This window comes from Pelodiscus sinensis, chromosome 31 (assembly GCF_049634645.1).
Source record: "Pelodiscus sinensis isolate JC-2024 chromosome 31, ASM4963464v1, whole genome shotgun sequence".
NCBI lineage: Eukaryota > Metazoa > Chordata > Testudines > Trionychidae > Pelodiscus > Pelodiscus sinensis.
This window is the reverse complement of record NC_134741.1, coordinates 10,196,902-10,206,227: the sequence shown is the minus strand read 5'-3', so window position 1 is coordinate 10,206,227 and position 9,326 is coordinate 10,196,902. Positions and strand designations below refer to the sequence as shown.

Here is a 9,326-nt window from a genome sequence, read left to right as displayed (position 1 = left end):
AACCTCCCTCTAAGATGAGACTTCATCCTAGCAAAGGAAGAATACTTAAGAATGTCTAAAATAACTTTGAGTAATACTCCAATAGGAGTATTAAAGGGGGGAATTGTGGGGAAAATCCAATAACTCCAATTGTGTCTAAAGGGGGGGGACTGTGCAGAAATCAAAACTCTAAAGAAAACTGTTGTAAGGGTTAAAAGTTTTCCAGGCCTCTCTCCCTGTAACAGAGAGAATCAAATTAGCTCTAATCAAAGACCCTTACAAATGACTATCTCAAATTCATGGATACTCCTAGTCTGTCACAATTTGTCATGTAAACCCTTATCTTTGTCACAGTTTGCCTTGTAGACTCCTCCACTCAAGTTCTCATGTGGCTTTGTGTACTGTAAAAACTTACTTCTAGCACTCCTGGGGTGAACAGAAGTCTCAGAGTACTTCTGCTGAGACTTTGATATGTTAAAGAAGAACAATCCACAACTGAACTGTCTAAGCATTCTGTATAAAGACTCCCTGAATCTGTCTGTCAGGGCTGCTGCTTCACTCTTGGAAGTGACAGCCTGCATGCATGCATCATAAAGTTTTCTCTTCTAAGTTTCTTTCCTGCCTCACTGATTTGACCTCCGGCCTCGAACCCTTCTGGGGGCTCTGTACCCCAGGGGAGCGAGATTTCCCCCTCAGCGGCAAGATGCTGGCAGCAAGAGATTCCAGCTGCTTGTTTCTCCTGGGTCTCAGTGCGCCATGTCGACCGCCAGCCACCTTGACCAAACCTCAAACCAGCTGGACTAGCCAGCCCACATCACAGTGAGTCGCTAGTGGACCTATCAGAGAAGAGCCCTCGGCAGCTGCAGAAATGTCTCTGCAACTGTCTGAGGCACCTTTCTTGAAAGGGCCACTTGTGACCCCCATTTTCATAGGGCTGGCTAGCTCTGTTGGTTATATTGTGGTGCTAATAACTCCAAAGTTGTGTGTTCAAGCCCCATGCTGGCCACAGGGGTGCTTGGTTTGGTAACTTCCCTTCCTTGTGTCACACAGTCAGCTGTCCCTGTGGAGAAGGGTTGTTTGATTTATTGACTTGCTCTAATTCTGCCTCTTGCTATGGACAGGGAAGCAAAAACAAGGGGAAAGGCTGAGAGTTTTGCAGGACTCAGGCCAGAGAGCTGAGTTTATGCTCACAACTATTCTGGAGGCCACTGCAGGCCACCACCACTTGGGGGATGTTGGACTTGCCAAGGTCCAGCCAGAGGAGGGGCTGGGGTGCCAGAGGCAGGGTCTGGCTGGGAGACTCACCTGGCTGAGCTTGGCCAACAGCCCAGCACATTTCCCAGGCAGCTCCTTCCCTGCACAGGCTGCAGATGTCAGGTGCCTGGGGGAATAAGAGCCTGAGTGGAGGAGGGGGGAGGGCTTCATGCAGGCAGCTCCCATTGGCATTGGAAACAGGCCAGAGAAGCACAACAAAAATTATGAAAGTTTGAATCAGCTGCCATATGAGGAGAGGTTGGGACTTTTCACCTTAGAAAAGTGGAGACAAAGTGGAGATAAGATAGAGGTCTATACATCATGGCTGTTGTTGAGACTGTAAATAAGGAAAGGGATTGTTCTTGTTCCCATAATAGAAGAACTAAGGGTGCACCATGATATTAGCAGCTTGAAAACAAACAAAAGGAAGAATTTCTTCACACAATGCACAGTCAACCTGTGGAACTCGTTGCCAGAGGATGTTGTGAAGACCAGGACTATAAGGGCATGTCTATACTTGAAAACTATTTTGAAATTGCTTAAATTGACTTAATAACTTCCAGTCTAAGAAAATAGAAACAGCATGTCCTCAGTATGGGGAAGCCTCACAATTAGTCCGAGGCAGGCTCTCTTAATGTTCCTTCCTGGGGGCATGGAATTAAAAACAGAGAAGCATGGCTGGGAGCAGCTGAAGCCAAGAGCCCTGTTCTACTGTGGCAACAATCTCTGAGGTGGCATGAAATCCCCTCTCCTGTTTCTAACCCTGAAATACCATCAGCTTTATGACATCATTCCTGGCCTCTTGGTTCAGCCTTTGAACTCTGACTGTAGATGTTTGCTTACCAGAGATGGAGAGATGCCAAAACAGACTAAGCCATATTGGCAAAGGCTTCCATCAAAGCCCAGGACTGAACCGAGGACCTTTAGATCTTCCATCTAACACTCTCCCAACTGAGCTATTTCAGCAACTGCTGTAAGGATTCTGATGCTGTCTCTTCTCTCAGGCATGTTTTTCTCCACAGCAGTATACAAGAGAGATGCTGCTGCCAGTGGCCCTGAAAGGCAAGATGAGCTTTGCCTGCCCCCCCTCAGACTGACTTGCACTTGGCCCCACTCCTACCTCTCTTCCCGGGGTGTCCTAGTGGCTGAAAGGGACTGTAGCTGCCTATGTGGGGGGAAGAAGATGGGCAGGGGGCCGTGTTCCCTGTGATATTTTCCATCCATGGGTGGAGTGAGTTTCATAATGTGCACCACTAGTGAGGTCGTTTGCGCTTGTGTGGATGTGTGCTAATGTGGTACCCGCCAGTTACTCACAAACAGCTTAGCTAAATATAGTTTCATAATTGTATAGAAGAAAAAATACTGAAAAAAGGGATAATTAACAAGGTACATGACTTCATGTATTTAGTATGAAATCAACTACAAAGAACATTAACACTGCAACACATTCCGTAGCCATTCGGTATCTTACACGGATCTGTTCCTTTGAGGCATAAAACAAAATTGTCCATTTTCTTGATTTAGCAAATGAGCTATGAAGATTCATATCACTACATGAAATGAAATAGTTGTTACACTTTATGATGGAACTTAAATATTCTGTTATTTAATGGGCTCAGTTCGGAGTGCTGTTTGTGTACGTCTACATTTGCTTCCTACTTCGGACTAGGGATGCAAATGTAGGTGACTGAAATTGCTAATGAAGCGGGGATTTTAATGTCCCATGCTTCATTAGCAAGATCTCGCCCGGCCCACTAGATCAAATCACACCTGATTCAAACCATGAAGTGCGCATCGGGACGCGGTAGTTCGAACCAAAGCCCTCGGTTCAAACTAACGTTACGCCTCATTTTTTGTGTAAAAGGTGTTGTCCTGGACCATAAACCGAGCAGCCCTGTCCAGGGAGGGCACCATGGCTCCGCTGGCTAAAGCACCTGCCTTGTGAACAGGAGATCCTGGGGGCAACTCGCAGTGGTGCCTTGTTGTAGCCTTTGCTCACATTTTCCTAGGTCCATCTGGGACACAGAAGAGGCCTCCCCTGGCCGCCCATGGAGCTGCTGGTTCAGGAAAAAGCTGATTGGGGAGGAGTCAACCACAAGCTTGGAGTGGTTGCAGAGGCAACTGTGACTGGCAAGGCTGTGGGAGAGTTTGAACTCCCTGGATTTCATACTGGAGCTCTGCTTAAAGCTGCAGGATCTGACTCCAGAGGCTGCTCTTAAATGCAACAGAGTTTGAGCTGCTTGCAGCGCTGCCTTTGGGACAGGGAGTTTGTACTAGGAAGAGGCAGGGTGTGAGACTAAGAACAAGAGGCTGGGCATTCCCGTCATTGAAGGGTTGTTAGATCATCGTGAGAACATTGCCCGGTGCACCACTTAAAAGATGGGGCGGCAGGGAAGAGTAGGAATGAGACTGGCAGGGGCCTGAAGCAGCAGGGTTGGAGTGACCAGGCCAGCTGTGCCGGGGGCAGGAATGTCTCCGCCTGGTTCTCACAACTATTCTGGAGGACACTTGGGGGACGTTCGACTCGCCAAGGTCCAGCCAAGGAAGCAGACAGCAGAGCCGCCCTTTGAGGGTCCCGAAGTTGTCTCCACACCAATGCGGGCCCAGCTGAGCCTGCCTGGGAAACGTTCCTGGCTATAGGGCTGCCCTGTGTAGGGCTTCATCAGCCCAGGTAGCAAAGGGAGGCGCACCGCCCATGATGCACAGGGGCAGGGCCACGTGTCTGCCCTGAGAATTAGTGTAGCTGAGCATACACGTCAGGTACTTATCTCCCTTGTGGTCTAGTGGCTAGGATTCAGCACTTTCAGTGCTCTGGGGTGGGTTCAATTGCCAGTCAGAAAAACCAACCTCATCTGTATTAATGAAATCTGCCTGGTCTTTGCCCTTTTCCATCACAGGGAGGGCCAGTGGGCTGAGGGAAGGGAGGGGTTGGGGTGCCAGAGGCAGGCTCTGACTGGGAGTCACTCCCAACAGCCAAGCACATTTCTCAGGCAGCTCCTTCCCTGCGCAGGGGGTACAGGTCACACGCCTGGGTGAATAAGAGCTTGTGGGGACTGGCCAGGGCTTCAAGCAGGCAGCTCCCATTGGCCACAAACAAGCTGGGAGCAGGGACCAGGCCTGAAGCCTTTTCCTCTACAGCTGAGAGACACAAAGGGCCCAGCAGCCCCTTCTCTCAGCTGTGCGTGGGGGCAGGACGAGCAGGGAATCTGCCTGAGGCTTCTTGCTGCCATGTTGGGTGGCTTCATGGGCTGGATCCAGCCCACTGGCCTGTATTGCCCAGGCCTGGCTTAGAGGGAACCTTGGCTCTGGGCTGTGGGGGAGGGGCGCTGTGGAAAGGCCAGTCTGGCCTTCCTGGGCAGGGCATGACGACGTCCACTGTGTGCAGCACGGCTGCCAAACATCCCAGACAGAGAATTACAGGCCAGAGAATTCCATAGCCCTCAGCCAAAGTAGCTCAGTGGAGAGAGTTTTAGACTGATATTCTAAAGAACCCTGGTTCAAACCCAGGCTTTGGCAGGTACCAACAGATGGCAGGATCCTTCGTAGGTTTGATCCTTACCTCACCCTTTTTGGCCACAGCTTGGCATTGACAAATCAAGATCATCTCATTAGCCCTGCCCCTGACTTCTTCCTGTGAGTCGCTGCCTCCTTGACCACTGCCCACCCAGTGCTGGCCCTAGATATGGAACAGGGCTGTGGGCTGATGGGGATGTGTTTGGATAATCTCATGTGACCTTACCTGGGGCCAGCCAGCTAAGCAGGAGGGACATGGCAACGTTTCTCCTTCCTCTGCAGGAGAGGGAGCCAGCTCATTCCCATGAGCCCACATACAGATGGGGCAGGGTCTGGAGAGGTGACACAGCTGAATGGAAGAAACAAGGTGATCAGTGTATCAGCTACCAGCTGAGAATCTCAAGCACAGAGCTGTGTGATGGTCCCATAATATAAGGGGAAGGGATCAGAAGCTTGAATCTCACAAGCTGAGTTCAAATCTCAGTGGGACCTGCTGGGGAATTGTTGGTTTGTGTAAATCCTTGAATATTGATCTTCTTGCCCCTCTGGCTCAATTCTAGTTTGTGCTTCTTCACTTTCTCAATGTAAGGACTTTGGAGAAAACTCTCAAATGTCTGCTCCAGTGATGCAATGGATCAGGGCACAGTGTTTATAAAGCAGTGCGTATAGGAGACATGCTGAGGTTGTGAATTCAAACCTCCCCTGGAGCAGTGGTTTTCAGTCCCTACTGGGCTGCCCCTTTCTGCTGATTGCTGTGGGAGCTGGAATTCTAGCTCAGAGGAGTCTGTCAGCCAAAATTCCCCCTTCAGATATTATGGCCTCATCAGAGTGAATGGTGGGTGGCCAGTATTGAAGGCCAAGTGGTTTCCAGGGTCTTGGTGCCCATCTTCTCCCCTTACCCAGTAGCAGCTGCTGTCCCTTTCAGCCATTGTGTCAGCTCAGGCAGGGAGGCAGGAAAGGGGGCAAAGTAGCAGACAAGCTGAGGGAGGCAGGAAAATGCTGATCTCTGCATCTCCCCATGTGAGGGTTTGTCTACACGTCATTCCTCTTTTAAGACAGAAATGCAAATTCAGCCTTCTTTCAAAATCCCCCTTACCCCTTATGAAATGAGGTTTAAGGGTTATTTCTGACGAAGGGTTTTCTCCCGCAATAAGCGTATCTCAACAGCATTTTGTATTGCAAAATAAATATTTTGAAATTGCACCGGTCTGCAAATATGCAAATGAAGTGCAGGATATTTAAATCCCAGCTTCATTTCCAATGTTGAGTGTCTACATTTGCATCCCTCGCAGGTTCTCTGGGCACTGACATCCCCAGGGCATCACATGGTGCTGGCTCTCCTGTCCCAGCAATTGCAGCCAGAGCCCTGCCTTGCCAGTGCCAGTCACACCAGCCTCTGTACCTGCTCCAGGCTTGTGGTTTCCTTCTTCCCAATGCTCCTCCCCAATCAGCCTTTTCCTGAACCCGCTTTTCCATGGGCAGCCAGCGGAGGCCTCTTCTGTGTCCCAGAAGGGGACAGGAAAACTTGAGCAAAGGCTACAGCAAGGTAGACACCCAGCAGAAGGCACAAAAATCTCTTTTCACCAGCCTGAGGACAAGAAACCTAAAGCGGGAGCATTTTGCAACAACCAGGCTAGGAAAATCCCACTGACAGTTGCAAAGTTCAGAGCCCTGAGTGCTGCCCCTTGCAGCATGGGACAAACAGCTGATGTTTTTGGTGGGCACCTGGGGCTCTCAGTGCTCAGGCTGCCTCTGCTCTCCCGGCTCCCTCCAGCTGCCCCATCCCAGCTGCTTGTTTATTATTTGTTTTTACTTAAGTACCAGCTCTAGTAGAAGCCGTGTGACACTCTCCCCTCCCCCATCACGGCATGGACAGGTCGCTGCCCCCAACCAGACTCTGAAATGGCCCCTGCATTTCTCCAGGCCCCAAGGAGCTGGCAGGAAAGAGGCCCAGGGCCAGGCTAGAGGTAGGGGAAGCAGGAGGCAGGGAGATCCCCAGTCTACCTAGCTCCTTTTTGTGCAAAAGCCTCTTGTGCAAAAACAGACCCCAATTAATTATGCAAATGAGCATGGCAATATGCTAATCTGTGCTACATTTGCATGAGCTTTTGGGGAAGAGAGATGCAGTATGGAGATAGCCTAGGTCAGTGGTCCCCAACACGGTGCCCGCGGGCGGTATGGTGCCCACGGGGGCATTTGTGTGCGCCCGCCAAGTGCTCGGGGCTGACCTGGCCCCGGGCACGTGGTGCACAGTGAGCACCGGCCCCGGGAGCGCCGCAGATTGGCCGCCTGCGCACTGGGTGCACAGCACTTGGGGGGGCACTAGGCCCGGGCACGCTGCGCTTTGGGGGTGGGTGCTGGTCCCGAGCGTGCAGCCCTTGGAGGGAGCACTGGTCCCAGGCATGCGGCTATGAGGGGGGGATCCTCTGGTGCCTGGCGGGCGAACGGCCATGCCATCTGGTGCCCGGCAACCTTAAATGGTTGGGGACCACTTCTGTGAAGTAACGTAGACTCAGGAAAAATCCCTGGGCTGCAATTCTTAGTTACACACAATAAAAATAATTCACCAGCTCAGACATGATTTCTAAACCGACAAACAAGGAAAATAATAAAACCTGATGGACTAGGGCAGTGGTCCCCAATGCAGTGCCCGTGGGTGCCATGGAGCCCGCTGAGCCATTTATGTGCGCCCGTGGAGCAATCCGGGCTGGCCCCACCCCCGGGTGTGCAGCAGATGCCAGCCCCAGGCGCATGGGCAGCCTCTGCCCCGGGGTCGTGGCACATGCTGGTGCCGGACCTGACCCTGGGGTCCTGGCACAAGGTGGTGCCAGCCCCGGGTGCGTGGCGCATACTTGGCCCCGGCCCCAGGCTCGTGGCCTGTGAGTGACCCCGCCCCTGGATGCACGGTGCGTGAGCGGCCCTACCCCCAGGCGCCCGGCAGCCCCAAAATGTTGGGGACCACTGGACTGGGGAGACTTTTCCCTACCCACACATTGCAAGAAGTCCAATCCTTGGCAAATCAAGACTGTGTGGCCTAATGGATAATGCGTATGACTTCGGCTCAGAACATTGAGGGTTTGAGTCCCTTCACACTTGCATTTACGTGCCTTTGTCTGTGCTCATGGATCCTGTTGCTGCCCTGGAAAGGTCCCATGTGACAATGTGGTTTTTCTATAACCCCATTGGAAGCCCTGTAGCTGTTCAGTAGGTCTAAAGTATGGGGGATATTGTGTGTGGGGGGGTGTTATTGGCTGGTGAAAGCAGAGCTGGTGGTGGCTTTTAAATATCCCCACTGCTGACAGTGAGGTTTAAGGCACTACAGTGTGTCAGAATGGAGAGAGCCTGGTGCATTCACCATCCAGAATGAGAATATGGATAAAAAATTCCAAAGATGGTGTCGCCTTTCTGAAAATAAATGACCTTTTCAGTACACGATGTGGTGGTGCAGGGTTTATTGGATTACTCTGGTTCTGCTGGGGTTCTAAGTCGAGACTACCCTGCAGTGTGGATGTGCTACTTTGAAACAAGCTATTGAAAAACAAGCGCACTGTGTAGATGAACCCTGAGAGCTGAGTGAAGCTGTTAGTGTCCCTGCTCCCGGCACAATTCCACTGGCTGGTTTCTGGCCACGTGAAGCACCATCCCCCCTCCACTCAGGCTCTTATTCACTGACCCTCGTGGCCCCTGCACCCTGTGCGGGGGCAGGACAGGCTGCCTGAGAAATGTGCTGGGCTGCTGGCTGTGAGTGAGCCAGGTAAGTCTCCCAGCCAGAGCCTGCCTCTGGCACCCCAGCCCCTCCCTTCCCTCAACCCACTGGTACCCCACAGAAACCAAACCCTCTGCCTCCCTGAACGCCCACCCCTCCCAGATCCTGCACTCCCGTCCTCTGCCCCAAGCTCCTGTCTGCATCCCAGACCCCCACCTCCTCCATTAATACCATGGAAAAGTGCAGCTCTGGGAGCGGTTCCCAGTGGGAAAGGGGCCTTAAGTGAACCTTTTGAGTCACAGCTGCTGTAACAATGAGATAAGATGAATGAGTGGACAGCTGTCATGTGGAAAGCAAGGCTCCTTTCCCTGACTGGGAATCAAACCCAGGCCCCAGCAATAATAGTATTCAATCCTAAGCACTAGGCCACCAGGGACACAGGAACATGGCTCTTTCCTTACCTACACTAGCCTTTTACAGGCCACTTTCTGTCCCCTTCAGGATGCGGTCTGTTTTCCATTGTCCAGAGGGGAGAAGAGCAGAAACCAAACAAAACATCAGAACAGCCAGACTGGGCCATGCCAGTTGCCCAACTAGCCCAGGATCCTGTCTCACGACAGCAGCCAATTTCATTGCCCCGTGGGAATCCTCAAGACAGACAATTGTTTAGTGATGCCACCTGTCGCCCATTCCCAGCTTCTAGAATACACCAGCTAGGGACACCTGCCCTGTCCATCCTGGTTAAATGCCATTGATTGACCTTTCCTGCATTAAATGATCCAGTTCTGTTTTGGACTTTCTTGTAGATTTCACCTTCACAACATCCTCTGGCAAGGAGTTCCACTGGGCACAAAAATGCCTCCTTTTTAACTTG

At 51.6% G+C, this 9,326-nt stretch overlaps 1 non-coding gene across 1 annotated transcript; it reads left to right on the top strand.

Moving 5' to 3' along the window:
* The first annotated feature begins 4,676 nt into the window (after nt 1-4,676).
* On the top strand, nt 4,677-4,749 carry TRNAI-GAU (transfer RNA isoleucine (anticodon GAU)). Its single transcript has one exon. It is a non-coding gene; the product is annotated as a tRNA-Ile (tRNA).
* Nucleotides 4,750-9,326: the final 4,577 nt, after the last annotated feature.